Below are 22,721 nucleotides of genomic sequence, written 5' to 3' on the forward strand. Positions count from 1 at the left end.
TCTATGAAAGACTCGTGACATTGAAGCAAAATTTATAAAGTTTTCATTGGCATACAAAATAAGAATGTAAGGGGAGAAAAGACCAAGGTGTTCAACCAGATTAATCTAGTGATCAAGATGCTAATATATATAAGAGAATTTATTAAAAGATGATACAATACCTTTAGAATCTTAGGGTATTTGAAATGTTGAGTTGATTCTGAAATACTTTTTGAAAATTAAAAAAAATAGGAATAAGAAATAAAAAGGAAAAAATATATAGTTTTAAAGATTTCTAGAAACTAATAGGGAAATTATATAAGGCTTGATGTATATATGTTTGGCTGAGAGAAATGTTGAGAATGTTTGAAAATTGATGACTTTTTTTAGATGAGATGTTTATGGGGTTTCATGGAGGTAGATATGAAATTATATATATATATATATATAATATTAAATTTTTTGTGTTGAAGTTTGTAAAAATAGAAAAATAGAATTGAAAATTTGTTTATATATAATTTTCTAAGAGCATTTCTATTTTAGTTATTGTAAAAGTTAGGAGTGGGGGGGCGAGTTAGCCGCACCTGGCCGTTCGGCCCGGACGATCTGCTCGTCCCGACAAACTTCAAGTTTACAGACTCTCTCTCTCTTCTAATCTTTCTCCCAATGCTTTCGAATCCCTTTCAGCTTCTCTTCTCCCAACCATCTTCTTCTCATGCTCGTCTTCTTTTCTTTCTTTTCTTTTTCTCTTGCTCCTCTTCTTCTTTTTCTCTTGATCATTCTTCATCTTCTTCTTCTCATTTGGGTAAAATCCCCAACCATGGCCGCGGGTCAGTCAAGCTAGATCTATATTTTCCATTTGTTTTTTTTTTTTTTTTTGTGTTCTTGACCTAGATCTATATTTTCAAACTAGATCAATGTTTTGTCGTTTGAGTTTTAATTTTAATTTTTATGTAGATTTTGGTTAGATCTTTATTTTGGTATTGATCTTATCCAGGTTAACGGGTGGAGGGGATAAAAAACTGATTCATCTGGTCAACAGGGATGGACAAACCAAACAAGGGGGCGGGGGACCATATAGGGCGGGTAGCAGGCCTAGTAAAAATTGTATTATTTTTTTCCCTAAAAAATCTTTTGATGCAAGCTTTTACGACAACCAAATCAGTGAATGTATACAATTGTATCAAGTTGTCTAAAACTCTACTTGTGAACTTCCTTATTTTACTTATTATTTTGGTGTAAATGGTAGTTCCTCCGCCTTAGCGAGGATCTTGCAATTAAAAAAAAAAAAAAAAGGTCTATAACTCTATTTGTAATCCGGTACTTTCTCAGACTTTATATGTTACCTTTACCTAAAAAACCAGAAAGCAATACACTCCGCCACCACGAGAAGGAAGAGGCCGAAGGAAATTACTGTGAAACAGCTACTTGATCAACTGAGATAAACAAAGAACACCGTCGAATTCAAAAAGCTCGTGTAGAACAACCGTAAATACCGGTCCGAAAGATATTATTGCTTGATGTATTTGTTCTTCCGCTGTAGATTATTATGCACCGACAACATCTTCAACAATAAGACTACTAATTATAGTAATGGTGACCATATATAATAACAAGGTTTTACCATTAATGTGGGCGGTGGCACTAATCCTTGCCAATGACTCTCTGTTCTCACATGCTGGTTCTTGGTAATAGTCTGTTTGGAGGTGTTCATTCATGACTTGTTTAATGATAAATGACAGGAAATAAAGAACGGTATTTATGTGGTTCGACTTGTCCACTAGCTTTATATCACATCTTCCCTTTATATCTGATCAAGCATTGTCCATTGTCAAACCCTCTTTTTCTCATTTCCTTCTTTTTCATAGTAGGCTTTCATCTTCATAAGTCTTCAGTGGGCATTACACTTGCACTCATTTTATCCTTAAAAAATCATTATAAAAATTTCTTTCAAGGAACATGAGTTTGTAACATTTGCCCAATCACAACATGCATGAGCACGGGCATATTGGCTGAGTCATATGCTAGTGCATGTTAGCTAAAACTTAGCTAATTAGACGTATAATCTCTCTGCATTGGATTAGGCATAATCATCTCATTTTGATTATGAGCAACAATCATTCAACAGACTTATATATGAACAGTAGTAACTCAGACAAACGCTATACAATATTGCTCTGGTGTACATAGTTTGGGAATTTGTTTTCCATTTTTGTACATTGTGGTGGACATGATTTTTATACATTTTGATTTCTAGGTTGTTGGATATGAGCATGAAACTGATTTTGTACATATTTTGATGCCTTTTACCGTTTGAAAATGATGTTAATTTAGGTTGCTAGATAGGTTTACATCAAACCACCTCAGTAATTTGTAGGTTTACTTTTATGTAATTCATTTGTGGTTAAAGTATTTTCCTATATATTTTGATGTATATGTTGTTGGAAATTATTAAAATAAATATAAAAAAGTATTTAAATAACAAATAAAAGAATGCATTTAAAAGGAGATAAAAAATAATATTTTATTATTATAGAGAATGAATATTATAGAGAGTAAGATAATTAATCTAATATCGAGTTCAAGTTTTGAGTGGGTAATCAAAAACTAAAAATTGACATATTAGCCAAATTTTAATTAAAAATTTGTATCTTAACGACTATATTAATGGACAGAGAAATTTAGGAGGTTCATTGCAGAGCCTGGTATAAGGTCACTGTACAGTCATACACTCTCATTGGCCGATAACTAAAAACAGTTTTGTTATGTACAAGCAAGTTGACATATTAATTTGTGTACTAATGTTGTTGTCTTCATATTCTAAATTTAAATTAGTACTGTTTTCAATAAAATCTACTTTCTAACTAATCATATTGAATGGGTGCGCGTATTAATACGTAGAATTGCTTACAATTAGATTTTTTCAACTAAAAATGAGGTTTAAAGCTCAGTACCTGTTTGAAAATCAGTCGATAATCTCATTGGCCGTTTTAAAATACTTCTGGGAGGCTATTGTCGTTGTTGCTAACTGTTCCAAAAGGCTAGTTCGGTGACGTTTTTCTTATAACGTACGTACAGGGATCAGCATAATATGGTAAAGATGGAACTGAAAGATGGATAAAGTATGGGGAAACAGTCCAAAATGATGATTGATCCGCACTTCAAGGCTAAAGGGCTTTTAAACTGATCATGGAGCTAGAGTTTCTGCAGCATGAACAATATGCATGCCAGTCCCGCGATCTATATAGGGTCCCATAATCATGAGATCAGAGCCACCAAATACTCCCAACTACGCGAGAATTATATGTATATATGCCAAGGTTGCCAAAATCTGTTGGCAAATTACTTTGTGACCAGGAAATTATATTAAGAAAATATGCCAAGTGTACGTACATTCAGCCACATGTAATATCGACGGCCCACAATCACATGGTAAACCTCATCTCTTCATGCAACCCGTCGCAGCATGCACCACATCATGCGCACCTTTTGTTTCTTCTGCTTTTTTTTAAGGTTGTGTGATTATCATCATCTCATGCAGTTTCCCAAAGATAAATGTTTTTTTATTTTTCCATAATATTTGTTTTACTTAAATTACACAAAATATATAGGGATCTAGCTAGGAGTACTGTATGTGGATGCCCTCATATCTTATAAGTTTGAAATTAGCTAATATATATGGAATTAAGTTATTACCAAACTAGCTAGTTAAAGCAGAATCCTGATCTTTGAACTTTGACTAGAGATAGGAAGGGAGCTTTCTTCTGCTTTGTTACTCGCACTATGGACAAACAAGGAGGAATCAAATTTGGGCACCAATTGATTGCATTATTTGCTCTTACCTCACACTCTAAAAGGATAATATTAGTTTGTCGTCTTCTCTTATATGCTTAAAATAATTGAGATCCTCTCCCATTGGTCTTATCAAATTGAATGGACTAATAAAAAACCGCAGATATTGCATATGGTTAAATTCTTTTTGAAAATCTTAAACCAATTGAATACTAATGGCTTATTTGGTTATACAGTTCATATGAGATTATATGTTTTATTAAAAGTTAAATAAAATGTTATTATAATATAATTTTTATTTTAAAATTTAAAAAAATTAAATTATTTATTATATTTTGTGTGAGAGTCTGAAAAAGTTATAATGATTATATAAAATAAGATAGTTTGATTTTATGTAATCAAACTAACCTAAGACTCAAATTATATGTTTATCTCTCTCATGAATTAAACTCTCTCTCTCTCTCTAAGATATCTATTCACAAACACATATATAGGTGTATAGATAGAGTTTTGTTATATACAAGCAAGTTTGCGTACCAATCTGCGTACTAATACTGTTATCTTCATATTTTAAATTCAAATTAGCACTATTTTCAATAAAGTCTACTTTCTGACCAATCATATTGAATGAGTGCGCGTATTAGTGTGCAGAATTACTTACAACTAGATTTTTCCGTATATATATTCCTCTTGTCTGTCTATCTTGAAGCTAGCTTTGCATATTAAGTTGGGGTTTCTCCATTCTCTCTCTCTCTCTTAAACAAAGATATATAATATAACATATGGCTTCGAAAAGTGGTAACGTTTCCACGACTCCGAAAAGTGGCAGAGGAGGAGAAGGCGCCGTCGACGCAACAAGTTCAACAAAAGGAGGCCAATGCTTGTGTTCACCAACGACGCACCAAGGGTCGTTCCGTTGCAGGCTTCATCGGTCATCGGCTAAAATGATGAAGCGATCAATCTCCATGCCCGCCAATACCTCTTCAGCCGCGCCTGCCCTCTCTCCCAACTCTGTCGGGTCTACGTAATGCATGCTAGCTGATCTATATCTGCCTTCAAATTAAACAATTGTCTTATATATATAGCTCCTTCAAAATTCATCTAGAACTCAAGTTGGGATTCTGTCTGCTTGTGATTTATTTATGTGAAGCTCTTAAAAAATCACAGTCACACACACACACACACACAAAGCATATTGTTGGATCTATAATATTGTTGTTTGGTAAATATGATCTCTTTTCTTTTATTCATGAAAACATTAACATATTATGATCAGAGCTGTATGCTTCTGTGTGTGTGTGTGTGTTTGTGTGTGTGTGTGTATATATATATATATATGAGGCTATGCAGGCTGCAGCCGCTAGCACTAATTTCTCTCAACCAAATGATATTGACTATTGAGTTCTAAGAAAAATGGCTGACAGCTTAATTTCCAAGCAAGTTTATTATTCAAGGTAATAAAATTCCTGCGAACCTTGAAACAATCATCATATCTTCTTTTACCTCACAACTCACTGATCATCATAAACTCCTCTGAAAATCAGTGACATTTACGATTTCTTTTTGGTCCAAAAAATATCAGCCAGCTGCTAAGTACCATTAGTGGTCTGAAATTCATATCTGGAGATCAGATTGCATCCATTGTAGTTGTGGGTGGGTGAACTACGATTTTTCAAAAAAATATCAAAAATTCGGATTACGATGAAATTATGGTCGTGAATCGAGATGGGTTTTGAATGGCCAACGAATTTTAGTCATTTTATATTTGGTCAGAATAATATCATTGATAAAATCAGAATAATATCATTGATAAAATCCACAAAGCCCCATGTTTTGTTTTTTCAATATATTCAACAGCCAAAAAGGTGATGTCCCTCGATAATGACTCTGAAAGAAAATTTGACGTGCAAACTGATTTTTCTGTAACATATTCTCTTTCTTTTTCCTTGATCTCTACTGGCCTTATTTTCTTTGTTGCCAAGCATTTTACATAGCTGTTACATGTCACTTTCTCAATACAAATATTCTTGAGTTCACCTTTAGCAATAGAGCAATTCTATATGCAGTCGTTAGATACGCAAACGTCGTGCAATTACTTTCAAAAAGAGTGGGGCCCACTATTAAATTTTTAAAAAAATTACCTAATTATTTTAATTAAATGTAAATAATAGAGTATATATGAATGTATGATGTATTAACTATTTACATATAATGATATAAATTATCACATGATTTATGATTTATTATTAATTGATAGCATATATTATTTTATATTTTATATGGTCAATGATAATAAATTAGATGAAAATTACATCATTAACTTATATAATACTATATAAAAATACTATATTAAATTATTCAAAATATTTTTAAAAAATATATACAAGGGTTCGGTCCAATTCAGTCCAATTCGGTCCAGTCCAATCCAAAATTTATAAACCCTGAGACTGGACCGAATGTCATCGGTCTGCATTTTTTGGGATCGAGACTAACCAGTCCATAATTCGGTCCGATCAGGTCGGTTTTGCCAGTTCAGACCGAATTACTTACAACCTTATTTGAAACCAAGAAAATTGAAATCGGCAACGCTAATTGTTTGTTCCTAAAAATAGATATTTTGAAAGTTTAGTTTAATATGAACTGGCTTTAAGATAGGCACGTCGGATCTCATCTTGCAAGTTAGTAGGAAATTTTTATATTTGTGGATGTAATCTGGGATCACGTTCCAAAGAGGTAGCATATATCTCTTCAGGTTTGATTCTTGAAATTTTAGAAGGATGCTCATTAGTGACAGAAGCATCATGTTTCATTGTTACCGAACTCTCTAAACATATATTACTCTCAGAATTACCCACCTATTTCTTTTTTTTTTTAAAAAAAAAAAATCAATTATTCTCGGCTTACTTATATTTTTCTATACATTAAGAAAAATTTATAGAATAAATCTGAAAAACACCTAATAAGTAATGAAATAAAGTTGTTAGATTTGTTTTTGTATAGTTTGTATTACTTTTAATAAGTGAACAAAAAAAAAAAAAACATGTGAATAATAAATAAATTTCACAAAAGCAAATGAACAAAAAAAAGAGCATGTGAGTCTGTCACAAACAAAATCACTAGAGCACTAACGGCCATGACTCAAAAAAAAAAAAAAAAAAATACTAGGCTCAAGATAATCATCATGATTCATAAACTTTTAGATCCATGCATTTAGAACATTAACGATGAAGATAAAAGGAAATAAAATATAGTTGTTCTTGCAAGTAAATAGTAATATTGTATATCAGTACACATTTAGATTAACATACTAGATCTATATCTAGTGTTATTGGTGATAACTGCTTTCAGAGAAAACCAACTGGCAATTGCACAGCTGTGCTTTGGCTCTAGTGTTAGTGTTGTAAAGAAGGAGAAGAGTGTTTAAAGAGATTATACGGGATTGCAGAGAAAGAGGGATACACGATATATCATATGGGTAGTGATAGATTTACTATCTTTTTACTATTAATTTATTATTTATAGTGTATTTTTTTAAAGTATTTTTTTAACATCTTTAATCATTAAAAAAATAAAAAAAAATATAATTTTATAAATATTTACTTCTTTAACTATTAAGTAAAATAAAAAATCAAACAATTATAATAATAAATAAGTAATAAGAAGATAACCCCATCAATTTCTATATTATATATGTGAAAAATAATGAATTAAATAACAGTATTAGTGTGTAGAATTTAAAGTCAGAATATCAGATCAAGCCCATGCCGAACGCCGTACTGGGTTGTGTTCAAATAAAAAGTTTGTGTTCACTTGGTAGTATGTCAAATCAATCCTAGAGTTAGAGAGTTGATGTTCATTTGCCTAATTTTTTTTTTTTTTTTTTTTTTAAGTATCCACATTTGCCTAACTGAAAGAAAAAATAAACTGTGATTCTAAACATTAAAAATAGTTTAATATATAAGAGCAAAAATACTGTTGATTCATGTTCTTCATTTATTATGAGATTTAAATTATGTTAAAAATTCTAATTAATTAGATAGTTTTATTCTCTTAAAAATATCTAACAAAATTTCATCATTTATTTAATGATGAAAGATTAATATTTTATAAATTAAAGTTGATTTTAAGTATATGATATAATATTTATATTTTAATTATCTATTTTAAATTAGCTTAAATCAATGTTTAAACTTCTACCGTTAGATTAAATTTGGATATTCAAGATGAATGGTTCAGATTTAAAATCTCAAACCTAGCCTTTTTCCCTCACTTTCCCTTTCTCCCCCTCTCTCTCACCTTCCCCTTTAGCCGCATGTCTTCCCTCTCTCTCACCAGATCTCCTCCCTCAAGCAGCCCAACGCCGCTGTGCGCCACCCTGTGGCGTAACTGATCACCTCACCGGCTTCCCCTCACGCCGATGACTAAACGCCACCATCGAAGCCCCTTGGCAGCTTTTCCCTCAGTCGCATGCGAGTAACTCGAAATGGGTCTCGACGCATGGGTTCTCCACCCTTGCACCACCGCGGCTTAGCCTCAACTCCACCAAGCACCACCACCGAGTTCCCCTCACACCATGGACCACTTCCATGGAACCCACCACCTGTAGTTCTTCCCTAGTCCCACGCACGCAGCCCCTCTACATGCACGGGTTTTTCCTCGTAGCGCTACCATTAGCGACCGCCACGCCACCGCATCACCAGCAGCAGCCTCCTCCTTCGCCGACAACCCCTCCATTTCCTCATTTCCTATAGTCGAAGCCCCAGCTCCTCTCATACCCTCTCTCTTCATGGAATCTATTGTGTGGTGATTTTGTGAATTGTTGTGTGGTGATTTTGTGATGATTTTGCGAAAAATATTGCTATGAGGATGTAGAGAGGGGCATTACTGTGGTGGGTTCCATGGATGCTGTAGTGGTGCGGCGTGATGATTTTTTGGAAGAAGAAAAGTGTAAAATAAGATTACTCTTCATTACTGTTCATTAGGCGATAGACGCTTTTAAAATATATAAATATATATCATATTAATTTTTAAAATTTTTGGGGCCGGGGGTAATTCAATTATTTAAAGAAAAATTATAAATATGTTATATAGTATATTAATTTTTAAGAAATTTTTGGGTCCCCACAGTTTCGCCTCTGGATGCATGGTTTTGAAAAAGAAAAAAGTGGCGGGCTTCATGAGACATTGAGAATTACATAACATTAATCAAACAAATGAGTTTTAAAAAAAAAATGATTTATACGTAATATTTTTTACAATACTTTACACAACTATATTTTAAATGAAGATATTTTTATAAAATATCTTATAAAAATAACATCATTTTATTAAAATATTTTCATTTTATAATATTATTGTATAATGTATTGTATAATATAGAAAAAAAATTAGAGACAAAGGAGAGAGAGAGAGTAATGTTTGGTCCATTAGTACGAAGAAGAAATTGACACATTATATACTTGGTCTCTTCGAAGAGAGAGCGTTTCTTCTCAAATTTGCTAGCGGAACCGATGTATGATTTTGAAAGAGGTCCTAACATCCTGTAAGCCAGTGCAAGGAAAATATAAAATGGAGTTTACAAACGGTGTGGGAAAGACACAGCTCACTTAACATCTAAACATAAGAAAGATAAATACTTTTCAATTTAAATTTTTAATTTTTTTTATCTAATTATTACTTAATTATTATAATTTTTCAAAATTTTCAAAAAAAATACAAAAAATAATTTAATTTTTTAAAATATAAAAATACAAATAATATAAAAAATAAATATTCTATTAATATTTTAACTTTATAATATTTTTATTCAATTTTTTTCCTTCATTTTTCAAAACTCTACAAAACATATTAATTCAAATCATTTCACTACTATTCACAAATTATTTTACTACTATTTACATATCATTTATTCTCATCTCATCTGACTATCCAAATGAGACTTTAATGTGAATGGAAAAGAGGCATAAAGAAATCTTCATTGTATAATAGAGACGCGAGAGATTTGAACTGTTTTGAAATTTGGACATCTAATTTGAAACTTAAGGTCTTTTTTATTTTTACAGATGAGATGAATTGAAATTAAAGTTAAAAATTGAATGAAATATTGTAAGAATATATATTTTTTATATTATTTTTATTTTGATATTTGAAAAAGTTGAATTGTTTATTTTATTTTATGTGAAGATTTAAAAAAATTATAATGATTAGATTAAATTAAATAAGTTAAGAGAGATTGTGAAAACAAACGAGATCTAAATAACTCCTCATCATGTTTAAAAATAAGAATATATGAACCCACAAAAACGCACCACATCTCACTTCGTTTGGTAAACATTTAACGCACGCATAATCAACAAATATGGGATGGAAAGGTAACTCGGATATCCTGAAAACGATTTTAAGTAGTGCTATTTGAAGTTTTCATATTATATATCATTTACATATTATAATTTAATTATTAATATTTAAAATTTAATATTTAAAATTTATTTTTTATTTCTTTTAAAACAATAAATTTCATTCAACAAACACTATGGCCTTCAGCCATTACAAAGTTGAGTGCAGGAACCGACACAACATTATCAAGGTTCACATCGACACCAAAATGTACAAGGTCAGGAACTGAAACTAAACCCAAATTTACAACATTAACATCAGACTGAACAAAAGCTATTCCATCTTCACACAAACTTGATTTTTGTTTGTCAACCATAACCTGATCACTTATAACTTGGTTGATGCAGTCAATATCCGTGATTTCACAATTTTGATAAAGTGCATTCTGTGCTAGCTGGTGTGCCACATTATTAGCATTCCTTTTGACATGTGAAATTTTCCAGTTAATACCTGCCAAGATCGAGTGCACATCTTCCACAAGGCATTGTAGCAGACCATTAGTCTGAATGTTTTGATTTACTGCATCAACAACCTGTAGTGAATCTCCTTCAAAGACTACTCTCTACAAACTAAGCTCCTTACACCACTTGGCTGCTGAAATTAAGCCTCTTGCTTCTGCTAAATCAGCTTGTGGGCAAAATTGAAGTGGTTGCATGCATGAAGCCAGCATGTCCCCATCAGCATCTCTAATAGCAATCCCAACTCCAATCCGAGAACCCCTTTCTTTAACTACAACATCCCAATTGATTTTGATCCAATCTATCTCTAGAGGTTTCCAATAAACGCAATCTGGTTGAGCTTCTCTACTGTTGTTTCTAGAGTTGAGTTACTTCTCATTTTTTGCTTCCTAACATCCACACATCCTGCGCAGATGGACAATTCCACAGGACATGAGATGGAGTTTCTTCCACCTGCTGACATATAGGACATAGAGGATCATTTACCACTTTCCTCTTACACAGATTTTTCTTTGTGGGTAGAGCATCATTACAAGCACGCCAAATAAATACTTTGATAGCATTTTTGGTATTCATTTTCCATATTTCCTTCCATAGTTCTTTGTGTAGCCTTTGTGTTGAGGATTCCCCCTTTTTCTGATCTTGCCACTGCTTACACAGATGATAAGTACTCTTGACTGTAAAGCAGCCATTTCTTGTATACTTCCAAACAATCTTGTCCCTTGAGATGTTGGTCTGAGCTACATGTATTTTAACAATCTGTTGCACATCTTCTTCCCAGAAAATATCCTTAATCATCTGTATATTCCACCATCTTGTATTACGATCAATAAGTTCAGCCACCTTAGCATTTGATGATAGAGTGTTCACAGGAGACATAATTGTACCAGATTCATTAGTAGGAATCCACTGATCTTACCATATCTTAACATTTTCTCCATTGGCAATTCTCCAAATCATTCCCTGTTTAACAACATTGATTGTTGAGCTAATGCTTTCCAAGTATAAGATGGTCTAAAACCAGTTGTTGCCTGTAAAATAGAGCTATGTGGGAAGTAAACAGCCTTGAGAATTCTAACTGCCAAAGTTTTCGGATTATTGAAAATTCTCCAGACCTATTTGGCCAATAAAGCTGAATTGAAGGCCACCAAATCTCTGAAACCAAGTCCCCCACCTGCTTTATTCTTGCTCAAACAATCCCAACATTTCTAATGAATCTTTGCAACACTATCCTGAGTGCCCCACCAGAAGTTGGAAATCAATGAGTTCAACTTATTACATAAAGTTTTTGGAAGAAGAAACACATTCATGCTATAAGTAGGTATAGCCTGTACCACTGCCTTGATTAGAATGTCTTTGCCAACTTGTGACAGAAACTTCATTTTCCAATTTTTCACTTTTTTACTCACTTTCTCTATTATGCCTTGAAAAGCTACTGATTTTGACCTTCCAATAACTGATGGCAGCCCCAAATATTTCTCCATGTTTGATAAGGCTCTCAAACCAGCCACTTGCAGAATATAAGTCTTTGTTGCTTGCTTTGTGTTGTTGTTGAAATATAAGGAAGTCTTGCTTCTATTGAGCCTTTGTTATGAGGCCTGCTCATATCGATATAAGATTTGATTCAAATTAACCCACTCTTGGATATTAGCTCGACAGAAAAGCATACTATCATCAGCAAAAAACAAGTGGGTCATCTTGATCTATCCTCTGGCCATAGGAACCCCAGTGATCTATCCTTTCTGTTCAGCTTCCATTAACTAATCTGTTAGCACTTCAGCACAAATGATAAACAAGAAAGGAGACAAAGGACATCCTTGCCTAAGACCTCTAGTGGGTTTAAAATAATCTTGAGGGACACCATTTACTAACACAGAAAAAGAAGATGAAGAAATACACCTCAAAATAAGTTCAGTCCATCTAATATCAAACCCCATTTTCAACATAGCTTCTTTGAGAAATTTCCACTCAATTCTGTCATAAGTTTTACTCATGTCAAGTTTCAAAGTCATGTAGCCCTTCTTTCCTTTCATCTTAGTTCTCATGGAATGTAAAATCTCATAGGCAGCCAAGATGTTGTCAAATATAAGTCTTCCTAGTACAAAGGCACACTGGTTTTGAGAGATTATGGATGGAAGTATCTGTTTGAGTCTATTGGCAAGTAATTTAGTAATGATTTTATAAAGAACATTACAAAGACTAATTGGTTTGTAGTCAGTAATGAGCTTTGGGTTACTGCATTTAGGAATCATCACTAAATAGGTAAAATTGATATCATCCATTCCTTTATCAGAATTCAAAAAATCAAGGATAGCCTCACTGACCTCTTCCCCAACCACAGACTAGTATTTTTGATAAAAACAAGCCCCATAACCATCAGGTCCTGGTGCTTTGTGTGGTCCCATCTGAAACATAGCTTTCTCAATTTCCTCTTTTCGAAATGGTGCCAAAAGAGATTCATTCATCTGGTGACTAACCTTTCTTTTAACTGGCCTCATCAAGTCTTCCATGTTTAAAGGATTGGAAATAGTAAAAAGCCCTTTGAAAAACTGTGTAAAAGCCTCTCCAATTTGCTTGGAATTTGAAATAGTTCTCCTAGTCTCATTAATAATATTAGATATCCTATTTCTCTTTTTTTTTTTTTTTTTTTCACACAGATGATAGAATCTAGTATTTCTGTCTCCTTTCTGCAGCCAAATTTCTTTTGCCCCTTGTTTCCATTTTACATGCTCCCTTTCCAACTGTTGATCAATGTCTTTCTGTAAATCCCTAAGGTACTGCACAGATGTTGCTGTGACAGATTGTTGCAGAGCCTAAAGAGATTTCCTTTTCTGCTTTATACTTACTCTAGACTCATACTCTTTTTGGTAGCTCCAATTTTTCAACACCTGCAAGCAACTAGCCAACTTTGTGTTTATCTTTAAGAAGCCATCTTTATTTCTACCATGAATCTGCCAAGTATTACTAATTACATCCTCACAATCAGAGAAAATAGACCAACAATCTTCATATCTAGAGATCTGAAAAGGTTGCCCATTCCAATCATTTTGTTTCCCAACAGTCATCAAAATAGGACAATGAGCTGAAGAGTATGATGCTAAAACTTGTACCTCACCTCCAGCAAAAGCTTCACACCACTCAGAATTGGCAGTGGCTCTATCAAGCCTTTCCTTTGTGAATTTATGATCTTCTCGCAGATTTGACAATGTATATTTACCTTGGATACAGCCCAAATGTGACGCCCCGACTCCCACGTATAGGGATGCGAGAATCGTGACATCGGGATGATGACAACATGGGTCACGCATCCCAACGAAATGTGCCCAAGTGTGTGCAACATGCAAAAGTGCACAACAAAAATTGCAGCGGATAATATAATAAGTCAACTAAGTACCAAAAATTTAAATACAGGTATCCAAAATAATTTATCTTTAAAAAAAATTATACAGTCATCCCAAACATATTACAAAAGGTAAATACATAAAAGACTAGGATAATAACTATCGATGCACGAGAGCAATCCCAGATCGCTCTCTCAATGGAGCCAAAGCCTAAGACTCATCATCCTCATCTGCATCAAAATCTGCGATACCATAAAACGGTACCGCAGGTAAGTAATAATCCAAACAACCTTCGAGATAAAAACGCATTAAAGCAACCAACTAACAAATCCCAAAACCTCATTTTTTCCTGAAAACAAGTACTTTTCCAACACACGCTAAAAATTCCATTTTTAGCCAAAACATATAATCCAACATTTTTCCAAAAAATGATTTACACAAAACTCAACAATTTATTGGACACTGTAGGCGGGAATCACAGGCGAGACTATACCACCATCCCTGCTTACCACTATTCCTACCGCGTGCACCGTAGGCGGGAATCACAGGCGCGACACAACCACCATCCCTGCTTACCACCATCCCTATCACGTGCACCGTAGGTAGGAATCACAGGCGGGACTCTACCACCTTCCCTGCTTACCATCATCCCTACAGTCTCTTTTCCTTTTTCTCAAACCAGTCAATCCAGTCGTTTCAAACATGCCTAAAAATCATTTCTCACATGAAAACCCAGTTTTTAAATAAACACATGAACATGTATGCAATCATGCGAAAACCCAGTTTTCAGTTACAAACATGAACATGCGTGCAAATGCAGTGAACAAGACATGACACCAATATCCAACAAATGTCAACACAATCCAATCACAAACCAAACATACAATCAATTTCGTCCGCAATCCATCCGACCATCGAACTCCTCGAACTCAGTCCGGCATAGCCAACCAGTTCACAGTTAAAATGAGTTAGTGCAAAAATACATTTAAATCACGAAAGTTCTTTGAGAAAATACTTACAGCGCTATAAAGCAATTTTCGAAGGATCACGAAGCTGTAAGAAGTGACGTCTGAGCAACGGAACAGTGTAAAATACACTGTGGCCGTGGGTCACAAATACCCACTTTCAAACGGAGGCAAACGAAGACCCAAGATTGATAGGGTAGGGCCTAGGGAGGTCGGTGAAGCTAGTGGTGGTGGTGGTTTGCCGTGGGTGGCGGCGCAAATGGTGGTTTTAGGCCGAAAATGCCGAAATCGGAGATGGGCTTGGTTGTGCTTCACCGGTGACGGATCGGAGGTGGGGTTGGGTCCAATGGGTTGCCAAGATGTTGGGGATGAAGTGGTGTGAAGATGGTGGCCGGAGGTGGCGCGACGGCAGCGTTGGAGCGAAAGTGGCGCCGCGGCTTTGAAGAGCTGGTGATGGTTAAAGGCGGCGCGGATGGAGGTGAGGTTGGTGGGGTGAGGTCGCCGGCCGGTGGGGAGCACAATGGGATGGGCGGTGTCGCGCACGGCGGCGCGATGGCGGCGGGCTGGGTGAGGAACGATTGCACGGAGAGAGAGAGAGAGAGAGTGTGTGTGTGTGTGTGTGTGTGTGTGTGTGTGTGTCGCGCGCAGGAGATGGTTGAAGGAGAAATAAGGGGGAAAAGAAAAGAAAGGGAAAAGAAAAGGAGGAAAGAAAAATAGAAGGAAAAGAAATGAGGTCCAATCCTCATAACTTGGGTTACAAAAATGATCCAACGGAGACGATTTTAAAACTATAAGTTCAATAAAATAATTCAAACGCAATGGTAAAGTCAAATTGAAATAATTAAATCACACAGTAATTAATTTAAATATTAAAAGTAATTTAAATGCATAACAATAAATAAATATTAGGAAAACACATAAAAATAATTTTCACCAAATTAAAATCATAGAAATAAACTCACTAAAAAAAATCCAACCAATTTTAAAATAAGAGGATAAATTTTTGAACAATAAAAAATAATCATTCAGTAAAAATACACTAAAACACGGGGTGTTACACCAAATCTTTCAACTAGCATCTTGTAAAACATATCTGAAATCATCCATCTGTTTTTTACCCTTTCTAACTCCTCTATACTTTTCACTATGATATAAGATTTCATTAAAATCACCAATACATAACCACCTTCTAGGCTGGAGGAGACTCAGATGTCTTAAAATTCCCCACCCTTCATGTCTCTTATCAGTTTTAGGGTTACCATAAAAACAAGTCAGCATCCATTCAGCATCTGGTTGCACAATCCACATATTAATGTGTCTCTGTGAGTAGGAGCTAATATTAATCTGAACATCATCTGCCCATAATAGCATCATACCTCCACTTCTTCCCACACTATCAACTGAAAATAAATATTTGAAACCCAATTTTATTTTCAAACCATCTAAATTCTTCTTGTGCAATTTTGTTTCCATGAGAAACAAAATGCTAGGCTTGTGGACCTTAACCAACAAGTTAAGGTCTCTAACTATCCGAGGGTTGCCAAGCCCTCGACAGTTCCAACTTAAGAGCCTCATTTCTCCCGGCGGGGCTGACAAACAACCTCTGCCGATAATTCAAGATCAGATATTAAAGCTTGCTTCTTACCCCTACTATCTTGCTGATTTTCTTTTATCATCAAACTAGATTCTTCATCATTTTTCCTTTTCCTAGTAACATAGTTGGTAGATTGAATCAATTCAGTGCTTTGCTATCCCCTTGCTCTCCTTTTCCATCCATTAATACAAACCTCATGTACTTTCTCTGTTTCACACGCCTTTGGTTGATTCTGCACCCTTTCTGACTGATCAAGCTGAGTAGTTATCACCATTGGCAATGAAAGTTGACTTGCTGATTGTTCCAATAGTTCCTTTGAATTGTCAAAAATTATTTCTTTTGATGCTGCCTCCCTGTTAATCACAGATAGATCATTAACTTGAAGATGGCCAACAGTACTACCTTCATTAACCTCTTCTATTGTATTTTGATTCAGCAGTTCTTTACTTGATTCACCTGTCAGCGGTTGAGTTTCTTTTTGTGCTTGTTGTTCCACCTTATTACTAGATCCTTGCTTTAGTGCAGAAGGACGTAGAGGACCCGAAGTGCTACCATAACTGGAAACTGCAGCTGAACTTGAAGCACGTAGCCATGATCCATATTGTTGCATGTTGTAATCTTTGTTTTCTTCCTTCTGTTTATACATCCCCACACAACCTTGTACTCCATGCTTAATAGCCTCACATTTAAAATAAAATCTAGGTAGCCTTTCATATTTAAATTGAATAAAGCTTTTCTGGCCATGCAACTCCATAATCTTCCCTCTTATTAAAGGCTTCTTTAAGTCCACCTCAACCTTCACTCTAATCCACTTACCCCAACAATTCCATCATAATCAGCCTCCACCTCAATAACTCTACCAATAGTGGATCCAATCCTACCTCCAATATCCTCCTTATTCATGCAACCGAGAGGTAAGTTATGCAATTGGACTCACAAAGAAGTGAGTTAAAGTTAAGATCAACAGGTGATGTAACTCCATCAAATTTTTTTATGCAAACCAGGTTAGTGTCAAACAACCAGGGTTGGCCTCCCCAAATTTTGTTCAAGTCTTCCTCAGTTTGGAATTCAAACACATAAAGATTATCACCAACTTCAAGAATTTTAGTTCCAGCACAAGATTTCTACACTTTTAGCATCGTGTTCATAAACGCATCCTTATTAATTTTTTTATACACAATTACTTTTCCCACCAGATATAATCTCCCTCTCTTCAAATTATTCTTGATGTCTTGGTCAATTATTACAATTTCATACATTTCCTCTTTAGTTAAGGAAAACTTGCTCCATAGTTCGGAAAGTTCTTCTTCCATTGAAAACTAGAACAGAGCTTGAAGTAAACAAAGATTAAGACTGAGTTGACAGAATTAAAATACAGAGATTAAGAACTTGTCCTAGGCAACAAACCCTTCCACCACCGAAAGTGAAGGACCGACTTCCTCCTCACCAGAAAAATCACGAGTGGAGAGGAAACTTAAAATTATTTAAAATTTATTTTTAAAGGATGGTATGGGCGTAAAATCTTTAAATAAATTTAATACCTAATACGCAGAAAACTATTTATATTACCCAACGTGTCATCCGTTAGGCCGTACGACAGGAATGACTTCGAAGAACCACAACTCCCAGGTCCACCACGTCGCCTACGCCCCCCTCCCTCCAATCACCACCACCCGAAGCGTCGTCGTCCTCCCCATCTACCAACAACCTCCGAGTCGCCATCGTATTCGCCACTATCTCGTCTACGCCACCACCACTATCCTCCTCTTCCTAACCTTCTTTCTCCTCTACCCATCCGACCCGGCCATCCAACTCGCTCGAGTCCGCCTCAACAGCGTCCGAGTCAACTCTTCGCCTGGACTCACCCTCGACCTCTCCTTCTCTCTCACCGTCAAGGTCTACAACCGGGACTTCTTCTCCCTCGACTACAACTCCCTGGTCGTCTCGGTCGGCTACCGAGGGACGGAGCTGGGGTTTGTCAGCTCCCAGGGCGGGCGCGTAAGGGCCAGATCTCCTTCGTATGTGAACGCCACGCTCGACCTCAATGGGTTCGAGGTCATTCACGACGTGTTTTACTTGCTTCAAGATTTGGCGAGGGTGTAATCCCTTTTGATACTGATACAGAAGTGAACGGGGCAATAGGGCTGCTCTTCTTCAAAATTCCTCTTAAGGTAAACCTTTATCGTAATCAAAGGATATTATATTTGAAATTACGTTGAATATTATAATGGAAACAATTGGAAATGAAAATAAAAAATACGGTTTTCTCTTTTAATAAACGATGGTATTGAATTTGGTTTTGATTCGATATGATGATTTGGAAGCTACTCAATTAACTCTTTTAGGCCAGTTTGGATAGGAAGATGAGATAAGATGAAATGATTTTAAATGAAAGTTAAAAGTTAAATAAAATATTATTTGAATATTATTTTTTAATATTATTATTGTTTTAAGATTTGAAAAAATTGAATTGTTTATTATATTTTGTGTGAGAATTTGAAAAAGTTGTAATGATGAGATGAGATGAAACTATTTTTGTATCCAAACGATATCTTATTCGTACTTGGTGGGCTACAATTGGGAAAAGTTAGGAATCTAGGATCTTGAGTGTTGTTGAAGAGGCTATTGTGTTTTTGTGGAGTGATTAGAGATATAAATGGAGTTATTCTATTATTCTAAAATCGGTGTGTAGAGCACATCATCTACATTATTTAATAAAGATTTGATTTGTAAGAGTTAAATTTTAAAATTTATTTTCCAAATCAAATTATACCACGTAAGTATTTTACTAAGTGTGCTCTATGCAGTGGCTTGGGAATAGAATTTTCCATATAAATGGGGATTAACTAAAAGAAATCAACTGACTGGAAGAGCAGATAGGCCGTAGGCATAGGGCTGCTACCCGCCCCTACCACACTGAGATTGCTCTGTACTGCCAGCAACCCCAGTGCATTTCTTCTGTACCCACCCCATGGCCATGCGGGGATGGCAACACAAATCATCCGGATCCTGTTAAGCCTAAAAGAAACCCAAATCTTCAAATCAGAATTCATAACCAAATCTCCACAACTGATTTGCAAACAATTTTGGTAAACCAAAATTAAGCAAAAAGGAACATAAATCATAACCAAAATATAAGGTTACGCAGAAAGATGAAAATCAAAACTCTAAACTGCGCTGCGATAGAGCTCTAGTGTGGTCCTTGGTCCTCATTGTGCCATGGGCTAACTTTTGAGCTCTGGTGTGGCGCCTGGTCCCATTTTTGGAGGGAGAGAGTGAGAGAGCCAAAGAGAGAGAGATATACTTGTGTTGCCATTGTGGCTGGTGTGTGAAGAGCTGCAGAGATATCAAAAGTCTGAAACCTTGAAAAAGAATTAAAAATTTTCTGGTAATTGGATTCAATCGCATACCAAAATGGACGTCTTTGGTTTTAAATCGTGCATTTTTATCATTTTTACAATTTTTATTTAATACAAATATAGTATTATATATGTTTATAATATATGGTGGGCGGGTATATATCAAGAAGATTTTGATTGAATCTGCTCCTTGCCTGCCCCAGGTTTGGTTTTTCTAGAATCTACCTGCCTGCCTTGGTAATGCGTGGAAAATCCGCCTGTAACCCTTGTGGGTGGGCAGATTTCGCCCGGTGGGCCAACTTATATGGCCCCTTTGCACTGCCCTAAAAGAGGGCGTTTAGATTTTGGGGTTAGTTTGGTGGGCAAATGTTAACATATGAGGATTGAAGGTTGTTGAAGGGGTATTTGTCTATGACTACGTAAATATTGCTATGCCTAGTTACGTGGTTGTGAAAACATCAATGCTATCACTACCTCATCAACAACTTGTTGTATATGTGAAAATATTTAGTTTTGTAGAAGAAAGATTGTGGTTTAGGGTGGGACTAAGTGAGTGTAGAAGAAATTGGTTGTTCTAGCCAATCGAGGCTGTCTATTTTCTATGATTAATTAATAGGCGTATGACACCTTAGAAAGCCTAATTCTATCTTCTAGTTGGTTTGGTCAATCCACAAAGATGGGAAGATCACTGTTAATGTGCATGGACTTAGAGAGGAGTGGCTGCATTGGAGAGTGTTGAAAGGAATGGAGAATAGGTAGTTCAATTTGGAAGTGAATGTGTGCGGCAGGTGGTGTGATGGGGTCTGCTGAAGTCAAAATCAAAAAAGTTGGATTTGTTGTCCAGTATTAATGTTTCAATGGGATGTAGTTTTTCCGAAGCTATTATGTTGCATATTTGCTCATGCTGAGGTTCAAATTGGTAAAGCATGCTGATACGTGGGTTGCTTTAGATGTTTTCTGAATAAGTTGATAGCTTTATTCTTTTACCTGCTTATGTATTTTCCTTTTCTTCTAACATGGACTGATCACCGGTTCACATAATTAAAGAGACATCTCTAAGAAGAAGATTTAGGGAGCTTGTGTTAGTTTTGGTTCTTCGGAAATATTTGTCTATGACTGCATAAATATTGCTATGCCTAGTTATGTGGTTGTGAAAACATCAATGCTGTCACTAACTCATCAACAACTTGTTGTATATGAGAAAATATTTAGTTTTGTTTGGATGATTTAATAAGATTATGTTCCATATTTGGTTTGGCATGTTGCATGATGAATATTCTTTCCCATTAGATTTAAACTGTGTCCCTAACTTGTCCATCAGGCAAGAGTATCTTGTGAGGTGCGTGTAAATACGAACGACCAGACGATTGTCCACCAAGATTGCTACCCCGAGGTGAGCTTTTCCTTGCTTTCGACTACTTAATGGCTCTTACACTTGCTCATATGAGATAACCGTTGTCATACCAAGCCTGGTCATTTGTTTGGGATTGAAATTGGTGCTTGTTGAGCCTTATCGTATGAGTCTGCCTATGCTATGCCCTGCCTTTAAGAGCCTTTCTGCCGGTTCCCTGAACACTTACTAAATCTAGCTGAAAGTATGGTTTATTGGTTTATGCTAACTGCTAAGAGAATAAGTCCAGTTCCTTGTTCAGAGGAAGTTGGGTAAGCTACAGCTCTAATATTAAATATAATCTAGTTTAGTTCTCTACTGAGGGCACACTCCTTCTCTCAAAAAAGGGTACTGAATTACTTAAATGCTGTCCCTTTTGTGAAATGCTTTGTGTACCGTTTGTGAAAACCAAGCAAGCAATAAGATGGATATGAAGGGTGGTCCAACTCATGTACTAATGCAGTGCTGTTGATTGAGTTGATGATATGTGTAGATATATATATATATATATATATATATGGATAATATACCATAAAAAAATGTATAGATATATGTATGGATATAATTTTCCCCCTTCTCTCCTTCTGTTTTTTTTTTTTTTCCCGGGGGCAGCGGAGGAGGGGGATAAGTATGTATTCCCTTTTTGTCTCACAAATAAACTGAAGCATTAAGGTTTTCTATGCTAATCCATGAAGTGGTTTTTTATTTTTTGCAGTGATGGGGTGGATATAAATAGGATGTGGCAGAAATTCTCGATGGCAATTGGCAAGTTGTAGCCGAACATGAAGTGAATAAATATTTGGAATAGACCCGTGGATTAATGTAACTATAACCCAAAATTGTGTATGTGGTGGTTGGCACTACTCTAGGTGTTAATATGACATTCTAATTTTAGGAAATGGGGATCTTTTTGTCACTTCTAGTGGGAGGCTGCCAAAATTAGGATTCCTAATGGTATGTGACATACATGATGATATTTTTCATTCTTGTAGTCGAATATGTTCTTGTAGATATCAGATGCCCATTAACAACGAAGTAGAATGGTCCCTTTAACTCAAAAAATTACAGATCGACTGACAAAGATAAACCTACTGTACGTGTATTGGTTCTTATTTTGTTAGTGGGACGACTCAGCCTCCGAGCCACTACCCATAACTCTTCCACTCTACAGTATTCACTCATATCTTGCATCTCCATTGCCGTGATTGGCGTTGATCTTGCTAACGTATGCATTGAGTCTCATTTTAGGTATGGAATATGGTTTGACATAAGCAATCTAAACATTTTCAGTAGCTGTAACAGGCATCAGCATTTTGAACTATCACGCAAATGTGTTGAACGAGACTACTCAAGGTCTCGACCAATGGCATCATCACCTTTAATGGAGTAAGTAAATGTGGCGAACGGGTCTCTAGATCATCATAAATTAGATTGAGAGTTGGTTCAA

At 35.5% G+C, this 22,721-nt stretch overlaps 1 pseudogene; it reads left to right on the plus strand.

The window, feature by feature from the left end:
- The first annotated feature begins 18,127 nt into the window (after positions 1-18,127).
- Positions 18,128-21,704, plus strand: LOC121249488 (annotated as a pseudogene).
- Positions 21,705-22,721: the final 1,017 nt, after the last annotated feature.

Source organism: Juglans microcarpa x Juglans regia, chromosome 2D, assembly GCF_004785595.1.
Source record: "Juglans microcarpa x Juglans regia isolate MS1-56 chromosome 2D, Jm3101_v1.0, whole genome shotgun sequence".
NCBI lineage: Eukaryota > Viridiplantae > Streptophyta > Magnoliopsida > Fagales > Juglandaceae > Juglans > Juglans microcarpa x Juglans regia.